At 40.5% G+C, this 19,205-nt stretch overlaps 2 pseudogenes; both read right to left on the reverse strand.

The window, feature by feature from the left end:
* The window catches only part of LOC136309380 (centriole and centriolar satellite protein OFD1-like), a 63,556-nt pseudogene that overhangs the window by 35,622 nt on the left and 8,729 nt on the right, over window positions 1-19,205 (reverse strand).
* On the reverse strand, window positions 3,898-3,999 carry LOC136309812 (small nucleolar RNA SNORA8; annotated as a pseudogene).

Consider the following 19,205-nt stretch of genomic DNA (forward strand, 5'->3'; position numbering starts at 1 on the left):
TGTGTGACCCCTCTGGGTATCTACAATTTCCGATATGGTCTGTCCGGAGGTAGAATCAGATGCCACCGGTGATGGGCTCAGACCCACGCAGGCAAACGTGAACTTAGCTCTACCACTTTAAGAATATGCTGAAGGAGCCAGGTGAATATCCAGATAGAAACGACACGTACAGTGAAAAGGTGTACGGAAGGGCACGGAGCCCCTACGCCCCGGTGAAATGCTGTACGGAAGGGCACGGAGCCTCTACGCCCCGGTGAAATGGTGTACGGAAGGGCACGGAGCCTCTACGCCCCGGTGAAATGGTGTACAGAAGGGCACGGAGCCTCTACGCCCCGGTGAAATGGTGTACGGAAGGGGAAACAGCCTCTACGCCCCGGTGAAATGGTGTACGGAAGGGCACGGAGCCCCTACGCCCGGTGAAATGGTGTACGGAAGGGCACGGAGCCTCTACGCCCCGGTGAAATGGTGTACGGAAGGGCACGGAGCCTCTACGCCCCGGTGAAATGGTGTACGGAAGGGCACGGAGCCCCTACGCCCGGTGAAATGCTGTACAGAAGGGCACGGAGCCTCTACGCCCCGGTGAAATGGTGTACGGAAGGGCACAGAGCCCCTACGCCCGGTGAAATGCTGTACGGAAGGGCACGGAGCCCCTACGCCCGGTGAAATGGTGTACGGAAGGGCACGGAGCCCCTACGCCCGGTGAAATGGTGTACGGAAGGGCACGGAGCCCCTACGCCCCGGTGAAATGGTGTACAGAAGGGCACGGAGCCCCTACGCCCCGGTGAAATGGTGTACGGAAGGGCACAGAGCCCCTACGCCCCGGTGAAATGGTGTACGGAAGGGCACGGAGCCTCTACGCCCGGTGAAATGGTGTACGGAAGGGCACAGAGCCCCTACGCCCCGGTGAAATGGTGTACGGAAGGGCACGGAGCCCCTACGCCCCGGTGAAATGGTGTACAGAAGGGCACGGAGCCTCTACGCCCGGGGAAATGGTGTATGGAAGGGCATGGAGCCTGTACACTCCAGCTGGACACACTGCTTGCCCAGCACTGCCAGGTGTTCAACTCAGGGGCTCTGCAAACCTCAATTTGGGGATTTTATAGAGACTTCATCACTTAGGTCTAATCAATCATGGACTCCACTGTTAGTCCTTCTCCCTTCTCAAGGGAATGCGGATGTGGAGTGAAAAGTCCAAGTTTCTAATCCTGGCTTGGTCTTTCCAGTGACCAGCCCTCACCCAGGAGACACCCAGGACCATCTGGGAGCCCACCCAGATTGCTCCATTAGAACAGAAGACACTCCTATCACCGAGGAAGTCACAAGGGTTTTAGGAGCTCAGTGCCAGAAACTGGAGGCAAAGACTGATAGTCTCATAGCAGCTATGGAGTCTACAAAGGCAATTATCAAGGCCAAAATTAATTTGTCAGGCCAATATAAATACTTCAGACTAAAGACCTATAACATATCACTGAACAGATATTTAATTCTTTAAGCAAGTATCAATACAATACTCTGGAAACCAGTATCTAGGATCTAAAGATACTTAGCCTAAGTTAGTTGTTTTTTGTGTGTGATTTCAACCCTGTAGAAACTTTCAATCCATTTGTGGGGCTACTAATACTGTCTGCAATTTTCTTGAGTATATAAAGCCATTAAAAATTGACGTTTGAAGGAAATTATCTACAGTTGTCAAAACAACAGATGAATTGTTCTGTTTATTTAAAAGGCCAGGTATTGTCAATAAAAAAAAAAATCGCAATTCAAACTAGATTCCCTGTTCTTCTCCCTAAAAATTAGTTTCATACTTTTTTAGAAAAAATACATGACAAAAATGTTACCATATCTCTACAAAGATGCAGACTTCTACCTGTTTGGTTTTCTTTATCAAATCCTGAAATCTGTTAAAAGAAAATATTTTATTTTTATTTGATTATTCAGGTATAATTAACAAACCAAAGCAGGTTATAAAAACTCAGTAATCCTACCAGTGACTTGTAGAGACTGGAGTCAGGTTTGACTTTAATGTGTTGTAATAGATCCTGCATCATAAATACCTTAAGGAAAAAAAAAGATTAATTAAGCAGACATTATATCAGTGTTTAAATGAGGAATTAGGATGTTTCTAAATATAAGACTAAGAATTATCTTCACATTAAATAAAAATAAAATGATAACTGTGCTAATAAAAAATTGAAGCTCTTCCTTATACTATTAAATAAATTAAAATAAATATTGAGGTCAAATACATAAAATATTTTTCTTGATCATGTAATTAACCTCCAAATACTTCACAATGAAGATGATATGCTTAACAGAAATGACAGAAATGGTTTAATGCCTTATGGATGACTAGCACTCCAATATCAAATGAACCAATGAATACATGAGTCAATTCCAGGGTCTTTCTATTGCAATTAATTATTTTAAAGGACTATTGCTTCAAAATATAAATAAAGTAAATTCTTACTGTCTTTACAAATATGAATGATTAAAGTATATGGAAAATAGCTTTAAACAGATATTTTGAGTAGCTATTTTTTTTTATTTATTTACTTATTAATTTTACTAGGGTGACAAAATAAATCAGGGTACATATGTTCAAAGAAAACATGTCCAGGTTATCTTGTCAATCAATTATGTTGCATACCCATCACCCAAAGTCAAATTGTCCTCCGTCACCTTCTATCTAGTTTTCTTTGTGCCCCTCCCCCTCTCCCTTTTCCTCTCCCCCCCTCCCCCACCCGTAACCATCACACTCTTATCAATGTCTCTTAGTCTCATTTTTATGTCCCACCTACGTATGGAATCATGCAGTTCTTGGTTTTTTTCTGATTTACTTATTTCACTTCGTATAATGTTATCAAGATTCCACCATTTTCTTGTTAATGATCCGATGTCATCATTTCTTATGGCTGAGTAGTATTCCATAGTGTATATGTGCCACATCTTCTTTATCCAGTCTTCTATTGAAGGGTTTTTTGGTTGTTTCCATGTCTTGGACACTGTGAACAATGCTGCAATGAACATGGGGCTGCATGTGTCTATATGTATCAATGTTTCTGAGTTTTGGGGGTATATACCCAGTAGAGGTATTGCTGACTCATAAGGTAGTTCTATTTTCAGTTTCTTGAGGAACCACCATACTTTCTTCCATAATGGTTGTACTACTTTACATTCCCACCAACAGTGAATGAAGGTTCCTTTTTCTCCACAGCCTCTCCAACATTTGCTATTACTTGTCTTGTTAATAATAGCTAATCTAACAGGTGTGAGGTGGTATCTCATTGCAGTTTTGATTTGCATTTCTCTAATAACTAATGAAGCTGAGCATCTTTTCATATATCTATTGGCCATTTGAATTTCTTCCTGAGAGAAGTGTCTGTTCATGTCCTCTTCCCATTTTTTTATTGGATTGTTTGTTTGTTTGTTGTTGAGTTTTAAAAGTTCTTTGTATATTTTGGATATTAGGCCCTTATCTGAGCTGTTGTTTGAAAATATCATTTCCCATTTAGTTGGCTGTCTATTTTGTTGTCAGTTTCTCTTGCTGAGCAAAAACTTCTTAGTCTGATGTAGTCCCATTCATTTATTTTTGCCTTCACTTCCCTTGCCTTTGGAGTCAAATTCATAAAATGCTCTTTAAAACCAAAGTCCATGAATTTAGAACCTATGTCTTCTTCTATGTACTTTATTGTTTCAGGTCTTATATTTAGGTCTTCGATCCATTTTGAATTAATTTTAGTACAAGCGGACAAACTGTAGTCGAATTTCATTCTTTTGCATGTGGCTTTCCAGTTTTCCCAGCATCATTTGTTGAAGAGGCTTTCTTTTCTCCATCGTGGGTTGTTGGCCCCTTTATCAAAAATTACTTGACCATATATATGTGTTGTTGTTTTTAAATATTGTATCAATAGAAATACCAGGTTTAGCATGCACAAAGCCAAGAAAACCAACGATGCCAGACACTGAATTTCTATTGCACTGGGCTTTGAACACCTAGCAGGAATATATATGTGGTGGGTTTTTTTGGGTTTTTTTTTTTTGTATTTTTCTGAAGCTGGAAACAGGGAGAGACAGTCAGACAGACTCCCGCATGCGCCCGACCGGGATCCACCCGGCATGCCCACCAGGGGCGACGCTCTGCCCACCAGGGGGCGATGCTCTGTCCCTCCAGGGCATCGCTCTGCTGTGACCAGAGCCACTCTAGAGCCTGGGGCAGAGCCCAAGGAGCCATCCCCAGCGCCCGGGCCATCTTTGCTCCAATGGAGCCCTGGCTGCGGGAGGGGAAGAGAGAGACAGAGAGGAAGGAGGGGGGAGTGGAGAAGCAAATGGGCGCTTCTCCTATGTGCCCTGGCCAGGAATCGAACCCGGGTCCCCCGCACGCCAGGCCGACGCTCTACCGCTGAGCCAACCAGGCAGGGCTATATATGTGGTTTTATTTCTGGATTTTCTACTCTGTTCCATTGGTCAGAATGTCTATTTTTCTGCCAATACCATGCTGTTTTGATTGCTGTGGCTCTATAATATAGTTTGAAGTCAGGTATTGTAATGCCCCCAGCTTCATTCTTTTTCTTTAGGATTGCTTTGGCTATTCGGAGTTTTTTATAGTTCCATATAAACCTGATAATTTTTTGTTCCATTTCTTTAAAAAATGTCATTGGAATTTTGATGAGAATTACATTAAATTTGTATATTGCTCTGGATAATATGACCATCTTGATTATATTTATTCTTCCTATCCAAGAACAAGGAATATTCTTCCATCTCATTGTATCTTTTTTGATTTCCCTTAACAATGCTTTGTAGTTTTCATTATATAGGTCCTTTACATTCTTTGTTATGTTTATTCTTAGGTTTATTTTTTGTTGTTGTTGCAATCGTGAAGGGGATTGGTCTTTTTAGTTCGTTCTCAAATGTTTCATTGTTGGCATATAGAAAGGCTATGGACTTTTGTATGTTAATTTTGTATCCTGAGACCTTACTGTTTTGGCATATTGTTTCTAGTAGTCTTTTTGTAGATTCTTTGGGGTTTTCGATGTATAGGATCATATCATCTGCAAAAAGTGATACCTTTACTTATTCTTTTCCGATATGGATGCCTTTTATTTCTTTGCCTTGCCTGATTGCTCTGGCTAGAACCTCTAGCACCACATTAAATAAGAGTGGAGAGAGTGGACAACCCTGTCTTGTTCCTGTTTTAAGGGAGAAAGCCTTCAGTTTTGTGCCATTTAATATGATGTTAGCTGATGGTTTATCATATATGGCCTTTATCATACTGAGATATTTTCCTTCTATACCCATTTTGTTGAGAGTCTAAAACATAAAATTGTGTTGTATTTTATCAAATGCCTTTTCTGCATCTATTATCTAAATCATGTGTTTTTGTTCTTTGTTTTGTTGATATGGTGTATTTTTTTTTTAATTTTATTTTTTATTTATTCATTTTCAGAGAGGAGAGGGAGAGAGAGAGAGAGAGAGAGAGAGAGAAGGGGGGGAGGAGCTGGAAGCATCAACTCCCATATGTGCCTTGACCAGGCAAGCCCAGGGTTTCGAACCGGTGACCTCAGCATTTCCAGGTCGACGCTTTATCCACTGCGCCACCACAGGTCAGGCTGATATGGTGTATTATGTTAACCGTTATGTTGAACCATCCTTGAGATTCTGGGATGAATCCCACTTGATCATGCTGTATTATTTTTTTTTAATATGTTGTTGTATTCGATTTGCTAGTATTTTGTTTAGTATTTTAGCACCTCTATTCATTAGAGATATTGGTCTGTAGTTTTCTTTTTTTGTGCTGTCCTTGCCAGGTTTCGGTATGAGGGTTATGTTGGCCTCATAAAATGTGTTTGGAAGTATTGCTTCTTCAATTTTTTGGAAGACTTTGAGTAGAATAGGAACCAAGTCTTCTTTGAATGTTTGATAGAATTCGCTAGTATAACCATCTGGGCCTGGACTTTTATTTTGGGGGAGGTTTTTAAATAGTTTTTTCTATTTCTTGCCTACTAATTGGTCTGTTTAGGCTTTCTGCTTCTTCTTGACTCAGTCTAGGAAGGTTGTATTGTTCTAGGAATTTATCCATTTCTTCTAGGTTGTTGAATTTAGTGGCATAAAGTTTTTCATAGTATTCTACAATAATTCTTTGTATATCTATGATGTCCATGGTGATTTCTCCTCTTTCATTTTGGATTTTGTTTATATGAGTTCTTTCTCTTTTTTCCTTGGTAAGTCTTGCCAGGGGTTTGTCAATTTTGTTGATCTTTTCAAAGAACCAGCTCCTTGTTCTATTAATTTTTCTACAGTTTTTCTGTTCTCTATTTCATTGATTTCTGCTCTAATTTTTATTATCTCCTTTCTTCGGCTGGTTTTGGGTTGTCTTTGTTCTTCTTTATCCAGTTCCTTAAGGTGTGAAGTTAAGTGGTTCACTTGGGCTCTCTCTTGTTTGTTCATATAGGCCTGAAGTGATATGAACTTCCCTCTTATCACTGCTTTTGCTGCACCCCATGGATTCTGATATGTCATATTGTCATTTTCATTTGTCTGTATATATCTTTTGATCTCTGCACTTATTTCTTCTTTGACCCACTCATTTTTTAAAAGTATGTTGTTTAGTTTCCACATTTTTGTGGGGGTTTTTTTCCTCTTTTTTGCAGTTGAATTCTAATTTCAAGGCTTTATGATCAGAAAATATGCTTGGTACAACTTTGATTTTTCTGAATTTGCTGATGTTGTTTTTGTGGCCCAGCATATGGTCAATTCTTGAGAATGATCCATGTACACTGGAGAAAAATGTATACTCTGTCACTTTGGGATGAAATGTCCTGTAGATGTCTATCATATCCAGGTGTTTTGTTTAAGGCCAATATATCTTCATTTATTCTCTGTTTGGATGACCGATCTAGGGCTGTCAGCGGTGTATTGAGGTCTCCAAGTAAGATTGTATTTTTGTCAGTTTTTGTTTTAAGGTCAGTAAGTAGCTGTCTTATATATTTTGGTGCTCCTTGGTTTGGTGCATATATATTAAGAATTGTTATGTCTTCTTGATTCAGTGTCCCCTTAATCACTATGAAATGACCATTTTTGTCTTCGAGTACTTTTGCTGTCTTGTAGGACATGAGTATTGCTATGCCTGCTTTTTTCTGGATGTTATTTGCTTGGAGTATTGTTTTCCAGCCTTTCACTTTGAATTTGTTTTTATCCTTGTTGCTTAGATAAGTTTCTTGTAGGCAGCGTACAGTTGGATTTCCTTTTTTAATCCGTTCTGCTACTCTGTGCCTTTTTATTGGTGAGTTTAATCCGTTTACATTTAGTGTAATTATTGATACTTGTCAGTTCCCTATTGCCATTTTATACATTGCTTTCTGTTTTGTGTCTTGATTCTTCTCTTTCGTTTTTCTATCTTTTGTTTCTGTTTGGTTGTATTCCATACATCTTTCTTCTGTTGCTACCTTATTTAAATCATGTGTTTCTGTGGTGGTTTTTTCAATGGTAGTTACCATTAAGTGTTGTGGACCGGTAATGGCAAAAAGCCATTATAGATTCAAGGCTTGGCAGGGGGCTTAAGTTCTACCCCCTCCATCTCCATATTTGGCTTTGATGCTCTGTGTTTGCACCCACTCCCCTTCCTTCCTTGGGTTGCAGGAAGCAATATACATACCCTTCCTCTGACTCTTTGTTTTCAGATGTTTGTAAAATTCACTAATGTATACTGTTTTTGCCTTGGGAGAGTTCCTGTCTTAGCCTTTGATGTGCAACTTTGTATCAGGGTCCTTGATTTGCATAGGTCCATATAATAAAGCGAACTGAGGCTGTGAGGCACTCAGATGCTGCCAGGCAGTTTGAGGAGTCCTCCCGGTCCCATCGGTTTTGTTCTGACAAAGTGTGTTTCCTTAATTCCGCACCGTTATTTGGAAGCTGCGCTGGTCCGCGGCAAGTGGCGCCCGAACAGACGACTTGAGTACGAGGAAACTAAAACTGAAGGAAGGTGACGGAACTCCCCAAAGTGAAGTGCGCACAGTGAGTAAAGAAAGTTTTTGGGGAAAGTGTAGTTGGGAGTAAAAGAATATGGGACAGATAGGGTCAAAAGTAAGGGACCTTTTTGTAAAAATGTTTCCATATGAAGACAAATCATTGTCTGAAGAGTATCAGGGTAAGCCGGAAACAGAGGGATGTGAATATGAGGATAACTTGAAGTCTGAGGATGACAGGGGGGATGAAAAATCCGTGGCTATGGCTGCCTTAGCCGCGGGGCCTCCGCTGCCCTCAGCTCCTTCCTACATTCAACCCTCTGCTCCTCCGTTCCCTTATCGGGCTGATTCCATAGTCTATAGCTCAAAATCTGGGAAATCTCCTATCCAACAATCTATAGACCAGGCTCGAAATATAGGGGAAACAATAGATGGCTTTGCCTGTTTTCCTATTGTGGAAAGACAGGATGATACAGGGAGACTAGTGCGAGAACATGAACCTGTACCTTTTAAAACTCTGAAAGAGCTTAAACTTGCTTGTGCTCAGTATGGGCCTACTGCCCCTTTTACACTTGGTTTATTAGATACCATTAGTGCAAAGGCTCTTCCCCCAAATGACTGGAAGGCGATTGCTCGTGCTTGTCTCTCTGGGGGTGATTATTTGTTGTGGAAGTCAAACTTTCATGAAAAGGCTATAGAGCTGGATGAGAAAAATCAGCAAGAGGAGGTTGCTGTTACTGTAGATATGTTAACTGGAGAAGGACAGTATGCCCATATGGCAACTCAATTAGAATATCAACCAGCTATTTATGATATAATTAATCAGCTAGCCACACAGGCATGGAAATGCCTGCCTATTCCAGGGACCAAACCAGAAGAATTTGGTAAAATTAGGCAGGGTGCAGACGAGCGATTTCAAGACTTTGTCTCACGGCTAATTCAAGCAGTTGAAAGAATAGTAGGGGATAAAAATGTGGGAAAGGTTTTAATAAAACAACGAGCCTATGAAAATGCTAATTCTGCTTGTCAGGCTGCACTTCTGCCTCACCGCAAGAAGGGAGATATAGAGGATTATATTAGAATTTGCGCTGATGTCGGGCCTTCATACATGCAAGGTCTTGCCTTTACCACAGGTAATAAGGCAAGATTTCCAGGACAAAATTTTGATAAAGGACAGAACAAGCGAAGGAAGGAAGGTCAGGGAAGTACTTTTGCCCGTGGAAACTGTTTTCAATGCGGGGGTTCGGGGCATTTTGCTAAAAACTGCCCTGCTTTCCCCGGATATTGGTCTCGGCCTCTCCCTCAAGGACAGCCAGCCCTTAAGGCTCCGGACCTCTGCCCACTCTGTAGACATGGGAAACATTGGAAGAATAAGGGGAGGCCTAAATGTACTACCGCAGGACAGGGAAACGGACAATGGGGCCCTCCCCGGCCCCATCAAACAATAGGGGCAATGTCAGTGTTTCCTCAGCAAATTCAGATTCCAGTAGGCCAAACATTGCCCAACAATCCCAGGCAACAACAGGCAGTACAGGACTGGACCTCAGTCCCACCTCCCAATTCGTATTGACTCCAGAGATGGGACCTCAAGCCATACCCACTGGAATTTTTGGGCCACTTCCCAGTAACACAGTAGGAATCTTGTTAGGCAAAAGTAGTTTAACTATGAGGGAATTCTTTGTTCTTCCTGGAGTGATAGACTCTGATTATACAGGGGAAATTAAAGTAATGGCTCACACTTTGAGGAATATAGTCACTATCTCCCCTGATATGAAAATTGCTCAATTAATCCTTTTACCTCTTTTAAGACAAGGCCAAACCCTGCTAAAGGGACCCCAAGAGAATCAAAGATTTGGCTCCAATGATACTGCCTATTGGATTCAAAAAATAGGTCAGGAACGCCCTGAAATGGAACTAACAATACAAGGGCGTAAATTTAAAGGGCTTTTAGATACTGGGGCTGATGTATCTGTTATTGCAAAGCTACATTGGCCTCCTTCCTGGCCCACTCATGCAGCAGCCACAGAATTACAAGGTATAGGGCAGAGTAAATCCCCTCAACAAAGTTCTAGTTTTTTACAATGGGAAGATAAAGAAGGTCATTCTGGATTTTTTCAGCCTTATGTGCTCCCTGGATTGACAGTTAATTTATGGGGTAGAGATGTTTTGAAAAATATGGGGGCATTGCTTGTCAGTCCTAATAGTTTAGTTAGCACTCAAATGCTTGATCAGGGATTTTTGCCCACTAAGGGTCTAGGGAAAGAACAGCGAGGAATTCTCACCCCCATAGAAGTGGCACCCAATACCAGAAGGCATGGATTAGGATATCAAAATTTTGCATAGGGGCCTTGGTAGCTCCTGCTACCCCAATAATGCACTGTGCAGACCCAATTACTTGGAAATCAGATAATCCTGTATGGGTAGACCAATGGCCCCTTTCTCAGGAGAAACTTAGGGCAGCTGCTCAATTGGTACAGGAACAGCTACAGCTTGGGCACATTGAACCATCTAATAGTCCATGGAATACGCCTATATTTGTCATTAAAAAGAAATCAGGAGACTGGAGGCTATTACAAGATTTGAGAGCAATAAATAAGACTATGGAAATTATGGGTCCTCTCCAGCTAGGACTTCCTTCTCCTACTGCCATTCCATGGAACTATCACCTTATAGTTGTTGATTTGAAGGATTGCTTTTTTACTATTCCTTTAAGCCCTCATGATTGCAAGCGTTTTGCATTCAGTGTTCCTTCACTTAATTTTCAGGCTCCCATGGAGCGATACCAGTGGAGAGTTTTGCCTCAAGGTATGGCTAATAGTCCTACCTTGTGCCAAAAATATGTTGCTCAAGCCATCTCTCCAGTACAAAGGCAACACCCTAAGGCATACATAATTCATTATATGGATGATATTCTTATTGCTCATCCAGATAAAGACACTGTGTTGACCATTTTGCAACAACTAGAATATTCTCTGAAAAAATCAGGACTTTATATAGCTCCTGAAAAGGTACAGCAATCTTTACCTTTTTCTTATTTAGGACAAATTATTGAGGGACAACAAATTCGCCCACAGAAAATAGAAATCAGGACAGATCATTTGCAAACTTTAAACGATTTCCAGAAACTGTTAGGAGACATTAATTGGCTTAGACCTTCCTTGAAATTAACTACTGGAGAACTGAAGCCACTTTTTGATATTCTTAGAGGCTCAGCTGAACCAGCTTCTCCTCGGCTACTTACACCTGCGGGACAACAAGCTTTAAAGCTTGTAGAAAAGGCCTTGCAGCAAGCACAACTAAAACGCATAAATCCTGAGGAATCAATTGCCCTACTAATATGTCCCTCAAGTTACACTCCAACAGGACTATTGTGGCAAGCTTCAGGTCCTATTGAATGGATTCATTTAGCTGTTACTCCTAAGAAAGTTTTATCTCCATATTTTGATCTTGTTGCCTCCTTGATTATCAAGGGGCGTAGGCGACTCTTGCAGCGTATAGGTTTTGAGCCACAGACTATTGTTGTTCCTTTTTCAAAGGATCAACAACAATGGCTCTGGGAAACTTCCACAAAATGGCAAATCGCTTTTGCAAATTTTACAGGCCAAATTGATTCTCACTACCCAGCTGATAAAATAGTTCAATTTTCATTAATTACTACCTTTATATTTCCCAAGACAATTGTTAATGAGCCCATTCCTGAAGCACCTACAATCTTTACTGACGGATCCAGCTCAGGAATAGCAGGCTTAATAATCAATGGACAGCTTTATACTGAAACAGTCACCTTAAAATCAGCCCAAAGAGTAGAATTACATGCCATTATCATGGCTTTTCAGCATTTGCCACACTCCTCCTTTAATTTATATACAGACAGCAGATATTTACTTATGGTTGTTTCCACTATAGAGACTGCTGTCTTAGGGACAACTGCTGATGAGGAACTATTTCAGCAGTTCCTCCTTCTTCAAAGATTTGTACGTCAACATACAGCTCCGTGTTTTATAGGACATATTCGAGCTCACTCCATGCTCCCTGGAGCTTTAGCGCAAGGGAATGCCCTTGTTGATCAAGCTACCCAAAAGAAAATTATTGGAGCAACCATGACAGATCAAGCAATTCAGTCTCATACTATCCATCACCAGAACGCTGCAGCCCTGCGTAAACAGTTTCAACTTTCTCGGGAAGCAGCACGGCAGATTGTTAAATCTTGTCCAAGGTGCCCTATATTACAATCTGTCCCTTCGTTTGGAATTAACCCTCGAGGACTCCTACCGGGGCAACTTTGGCAAATGGATGTTACTCATATACCTTCATTTGGCAAACAATCCTTTGTCCACGTTACAGTAGATACTTATTCTGGATTTCTAGTAGCCTCTGCCAGAACAGGAGAGGCTGCTAAACATGTTATAGCTCACTGCTTGTATGCATTTTCTATTATTGGACTTCCTAAACTGATTAAAACTGACAATGCTCCTGCATATGTAGGAAAAGCATTTACTACATTTTGTCAGACTTTTGGACTTGACCTAAGGACGGGAATTCCTTACAATCCCCAGGGTCAAGGCATTGTAGAGCGTGCACATCAAACACTTAAAAACCAATTGGAAAAAATTAAAAAAGGGGAATTATACCCTCAAACTCCTGCAAATCTTCTTTGTCATGCTCTTTTCACTTTAAATTTTTTAAATACTGATGTACAGGGTCATTCAGCAGCAGAGAGACTCTGGAACCCTGCAAGGAAAGCCTTCCCTGAAGTGCGATGGAGGGACCCACTCACAGGAATCTGGCAAGGGCCAGACCCTGTTCTCTTATGGGGCCGAGGATATGTGTGTGTTTTTCCTAGGTCTGCTGAAGCTCCTCGGTGGATCCCTGAACGACTGGTGAGACACCATGATTCTAGATGAGAGACTCACTTCACAAGAGCAATTGCATAAGAGTTACTATGCTCTTTTCCCTTTCTCAATTATTATCTATTTTTTTTTTAATGTTTTAGATCATTTTATTTTCCTGATCCATTGCTTGAAAAGAGGGCGAAAGGGGAGCCTGATTTGGGTATTGCTGAATAGAAATCTCATACGGCCGTCTTGAGATTTTTCGAGAGAGATCTCTGTTTAGTATATATCCTTATTACGTTCCTATTAAGATAGCCCTACTTAAGATCAAGCAGGCCATAGTTCAATCTCTAAAACCCCGGGTTTCACTCTTGATTTGTGTGATTGTATGTGAAGTCTTTGTTTAATGTCTAAGTGTTTTTGTTTATAAGGCCTGAATAAGTCCTTACATGAAAAGTAATGATAATAATAGTTTTGGAAGTGCCGGCTGTAGTATTGAAAACAAAACGGGAATAATTTCATTTCCCTATATAAATATAATTTTGTTTGGAATAAGTAGAGCACGCTCATTTTGGATCCAAAAGACTTGCCCAGGCTGCTCCAGGCCGCAAGTGAAAGGCTTGAAGCAGCATAGATTTACATAATAAAGGTGTAAAGATTTTTTTGCTGTAGAATAATGAAGATCACAATGGGATTTTTCAGTTTTGATATGTACTCTCTAAAGTGCCTGTTAATTAATGTTAAGGGGGTGTTTTGATAAGTGTGGGAATGTTGTTTGGAGGTGCTTTTACTCTATTTTTGTTAAAAGTTAACAAAGTCAAGAATTTCTTGCAATATTTGAAGTCAAAATATTGTAAAGTGTAATTCAATTGTAAATAATATAAAAAGAAAGGGGGGGGGGGGAGTCATGTCCTGGAGCTCCTGCAGGTCTACCCTGTTACGCTTTTTACTTCAAACAGTTTATCTTGAATGCTGATGTACAAGAGATGCCCAAATTTTTGTCCTGCAAACTACTACCTTTTTTTTTACTTTTATTTGATTCCAGCTAATGACACTGTTTTGTTCTATTCTGAATAGCTCCAGATATATAGGCAGATAGGGATCCTCAAGCCCCTCAGCGAGATCTTCTGAGCATGGCTTTTAAGGTACCAAGAGGCCGAAAAAGCCCAAAGGATATCAGGTAAAATACTAGCTCTTGGCATACGCCCTCAGAGGCTCCAACGCTCCAACTGGAACTTCATCAGGGCCCTGCTTCAATAGTGGAAAGGATGGTCATTTAAGCCAAAGCCTGCCAGGCTTACATGCCTTTGCTGTGAGGAAGAAGGGACACACTGGAAGGTAGGCTTCCCCCTCACTCCTCTAAGGGAGGGTTCAGTCTCTTCCAGCCCTGCTCCAGCCACCTGTGACCTAACCTTGCCCAGAATACTGGGATTTGCCACTGAAGGCTAAAAGGTGCCCAGGGCCGTCAGCCCCATCTACGACACTGTGGACGAGCCTGGGGTATTTCTTCCAAGTAGCTGGTAGACTGGTCTCATTTACACAAGGGTCATTTAACTAGGTCTTGCCTGAATATTCAGGTTTTTTATTCTTCCCTCGAAGATCTCTGTTGTAGGTATTGATAGTCCTGTTTTCTGCTGCTTTGATTAATATACAGTCTTTCTTTTATTCCTCCTGCCTCAATGCCCCACTCATAGTTTAGGCTAGGACCTACTCCTAATTCAGAGCTCCTTTTTTCCTTTTTTGCCAATTTACAAAATTACCTCTGCCACCCAGCTTGGTGTATCCCAAGGTTCTCCTCACCACTCCATGGCTGTAAAGCTCCAGTATAGGACCCCTGGGTTCATCTTTCCAGTTTAAAGAAAACGGAAGCTCCGTCTTCATGCGTGCTGCAGATGGCTTTTCCAGTCTACCTGGGTCATTGCCAGCTGGGAAGCAGCGGTCATTGGGACTTTGACGCTAACTGCAGAGTGTGGAAGTGTGACGGCAATTTCAGTGCCATGAGGACTTCTCCTGAAAGTGGACTTTTCCTGGATTCCTGCTCCTGTGACAGTTTTTGATGGACTGAACTGGGGTTGGGTTGCATTTGCAGAGATTTGGAATGGTGTTGGTGCCAACTTGGACTTGGTGAACACTTTAAGGACATTACTCTTTTATAGATTCTTATTGTATTATTAGCTTAAAGAGTTTGCTTAAAGGCTTTAATTACTGTGATGTATTAGTATACTTGTTTTGGGTATCTGTTAGCATTGGCTATACTAATTTTGTGTTTATTCTGTATTTTCTCCGTCTGCCTCCAAATTAGAAAATCAGATGAGTGCAAATCTCCGCACACAAATTAAAAAGAAAAGGGGGATATGTTGTGGACCGGTAATGGCAAAAAGCCATTATAGATTCAAGGCTTGGCAGGGGGCTTAAGTTCTACCCCCTCCATCTCCATATTTGGCTTTGATGCTCTGTGTTTGCACCCACTCCCCTTCCTTCCTTGGGTTGCAGGAAGCAATATACATACCCTTCCTCTGACTCTTTGTTTTCAGATGTTTGTAAAATTCACTAATGTATACTGTTTTTGCCTTGGGAGAGTTCCTGTCTTAGCCTTTGATGTGCAACTTTGTATCAGGGTCCTTGATTTGCATAGGTCCATATAATAAAGCGAACTGAGGCTGTGAGGCACTCAGATGCTGCCAGGCAGTTTGAGGAGTCCTCCCGGTCCCATCGGTTTTGTTCTGACAAAGTGTGTTTCCTTAATTCCGCACCGTTATTTGGAAGCTGCACTGGTCCGCGGCAATTAAGTAATGAAAAGGGTTCCTACCCTGTTCATTGTAATGCACTATCTTGTGAGTACTTTTGCACTCCATTGTCCTTTGCTAATGTTAATCTCCATCCTCCCCCCTCCCCTTTTGTTTTGTTGTTTTCACAGTTTAAATTTGGTTTTACTGTGTTCTTAGTGGAGCTTTTACTTGTGGTTTTGTTTTGTTCTTTGTATCTGGTTGGAAAACCCCCTTTAGTAATTCCTGGAGTGGGGGTTTTCTGATGATAAATTCCCTCATCTTTTCTTTATCTGTGAATGTTTTTATTTCTCCTTTGTATTTGAAGGATAGCTTTGATGGGTATAGTACTCATGGCTGAAAATTCTTCTCTTTCAGGACTTTAAATATTGTGGTCCACTCTCTTCTAGCTTGTAGAGTTTCTGTTGAGAAATCTGATGATAATCTAATGGGCCTTCCTTTATATGTTGTATTCTTCTTCTCCCTGGCTGCCTTGAGAATTTTTTCTTTGTCGTTGGTTTGTGCCAATTTCATTATGATGTGCCTTGGAGTAGGTTTGTTGGGGTTAAGGAAACTCGAAGTTCTGTTTGCTTCTTGAATTTGAGGCTTTAGTTCTTTCCACAGGCTTGGGAAGTTCTCATCTATTATTTGTTTGAATATGTTCCCCATTCCATTTTCACTCTCTTCTCCCTCCGATATACCTATTATTCTTACGTTATTCTTTTTGATGGAGTCAGACAATTCCTGTATGGCTTTTTCATTTTTTTTAATTTTTGAGTCTCTTTCTTCTTCTCTTTGTTGTGCCTCAAGTTGCTTGTCTTCTATTTCACTAATCCTACTTTCTATCTGGCCTGTTCTATTAGCTAAGCTTGTTACCTCGTTTTTCAGCTTGTGAATTGAGTTTTTCATCTGTTTGATTTGTTTTTATAGTTTCAATTTCCTTGGAAATGTATTCTTTGTGTTCATTGAGTTGTTTTCTGAGCTCCCTAAATTGCCTTTCTGTGTTTTCTTGTATATCTCTATTTTTAGGATTTCTATTTTAAATTCTCTGTCATTTAGCTCCAAGGTTTTCAATATATTAAATTTTTTCTCCATAGATTTTTCCTCATCTATCTGTGCTACCTCTCTGTCTTTTGTATCCATGATATTCGATTTCCTTTTCCTTAATGGCATCTGAGGGTGGTTTTGTTGATAGTATTAATGAGAATTAATGAAGAATAAAAAGTTTAAAAAAATAAAAAAAATTATTACTCCCCCCCTTTTTTCCTCTCCTCTCCTCTCCCCTCCTTCTTGAGAAAATCTTGTGGTGAACTGTGAATTATATTGTGCTAAATAGAACAAACACTACCTATAATGGAGGGCCTGTGTTGGGGAGAAGTGATAAAGGGGCAAAAAGGTAGTATGGACCCACAAAATGCAAAAAAGGAAAAAGTTTGGGTCAAGAATAAAATGATTTGCTTTTAGGTGATGGCTGGCTAAGAGATATGATGAGAGGAATAAGAGGGAAACAGGAAAAAGGGGGGAAAATTTAAAAATTACTATTGTATTTAGTGGAGCAAGAACTATATAAAATAGAGAGCCAGGGTTGGGAGCACTGCTAGTTAGTTAAAAAGCGAAGTAAAAAAACCCCAAAGTGCCACAAACAAAAATTTGAGTCCCAGATAAAATAATTTTTTTGTGATTGAGGATTGAATGAGAGGAAAAGTAAAGGAGAAAATGAGAAACTAATATAGAGGGAGAAAAAAAAAGAAAGAGGAAAACACAAAAAGAAGAAAAAAGAATTAAAAGGAGAGAGAGAGAGAGAGTTAAGGGTTTTGGAGTACAACCCTAAAAGAGAGAAAGGAAGAAGAAAGAAAAGATAATGGGAGATGTAACACTTATGGGTAGTGTAGTTCAAGGAAAGGGGAGAGTAAGACCAGCAGAGAATTAAACGACCAAATTGGAAGAGGAAGAAAATAATCAAGACAAGAAGAGAAACAAATGAACAAATATAATTAAATGGGATAGGTTATAAAGTCTGTGGATTATTCTTGATTTTGAGAGGTTATCTTCTTGCTTTTTCTTTTCTCTCCCTCTTCCTGGTCGGTGACTCTGTACCCTGGGTACTGCCCCTGTGGTACGCTTAGGTAGAGGTTTGCAGTTGATAAGTCTCTATGGCGATGTCATGTATTGGGCTTCAGTCTCGTTGGCAGTCGAGGCTCATTAGCATTTGCAGGCTCCGACAATGAGAGAGTCCATTTTCCCGGAGCCTCTCTCCTAGTCTTTCCTTCCTGAATTAGTAGCCTAATTATCCAGCTATGGGTTGCTGCTGCCTCTGCCTTTGCATTTAGTGTGGAACTTCTGGAGGCTCCAAGGATAAATTTTTCTGTCTCTGGTTGAAGATATTGTTGAATTTTTGGGGAGATTTATCGGTATCACTCCTTACAGCGCCATTTCTCTGACATCACTCCCTGAGTAGCTATTCTTAACATACATTTCCAGTACAGTACATATCATTTACTATATCTATCGTGAGAACAATTAGATGATTTATTTTCTATTGGTTTTCCTTTAAAGAAAATATTCTGCATGGTTATTTTTTTTTTCAGTGAGAAAAAGGAAGGCAGAGAGACAGACTCCCATGTGTGCCCCCACCGAAATCCACCTGGCAAACCCTCTAGGGGTAATGCTCTGCCCATCTGGGGCAGCTGCTCCATTTCTCAGCAACAGAGGCTTTTTTTTTTTATTTTTTTAGCGCCTGAGGCAGAGGCCATGGAGCCATCCTCAGTGTCTGGGGCCAACTTGCTCCAATGGAGCCATGGCTGCCAGAGGTAAAGAGGGGGATAGAGATAGAGATAAGAGATAGAGATAGATAGACAGAGAGAGAGAGAGAAAGAAATAAAGAAGGGGGGAAGGTAGAGAAGAAGACAGTCACTTCTGCATGCCCTGACCCGGAATCCAACCCAGGACATCCATATGCCAGGCCCACACTCTACACTGAGCAACTGGCCAGGGCCATGCATGGCATTTTTTAGTAGTAAAAACTTTGAAGTGTGTGAACTAGATTAATTACTGCTCTAATAATAATATAATTGTTACGCATGCAATAAGCAAAATTATGAAATATAATTAGAACCTGAGAGACTGATGGACCAAAAAAGAATTCCTCTAATGTTAATATGTAGTTTGGTCATTAATGAATAAATATAGTATATTTAGGTTTTACATTTTTTAAGTATTAACACTGTTCATGTTTTCTTAAAACTTCTGAATATGAAACTTTAGACAATTCTGGATAAGACAGAGTAAAAACAGGGATAACACAAGGAGTGCACCCTAATGTCAACTGAATTTCAGATGAAACTGATGCCACCGTGAAGGCTCATTAATTGTGAAAATGTTGACAAGGGGGTCTGCACACGTGTGGGGGCAGGGAGCATGCGGGAACTCTCCCTTTCTGCTCAGTTGCGCTGCGAACCTAAACTGCTCTAAAAAATTAAGTCTATTTTTAAAAATACAAAGAAAGTATCTGCCTTTAAAATAATGTGATTAATATGTTCAATGGCAATGGTGGAGGAATACAGTTCAAATAACTAGAAAAGTGATAAAACATGTTTTAAAATTTAAGTAGACCACAGATTAAAAAAAAAAATGTATACCTCACA

The sequence above is a fragment of the Saccopteryx bilineata genome, chromosome 6 (genome assembly GCF_036850765.1).
Source record: "Saccopteryx bilineata isolate mSacBil1 chromosome 6, mSacBil1_pri_phased_curated, whole genome shotgun sequence".
Taxonomy (NCBI): Eukaryota; Metazoa; Chordata; class Mammalia; order Chiroptera; family Emballonuridae; genus Saccopteryx; species Saccopteryx bilineata.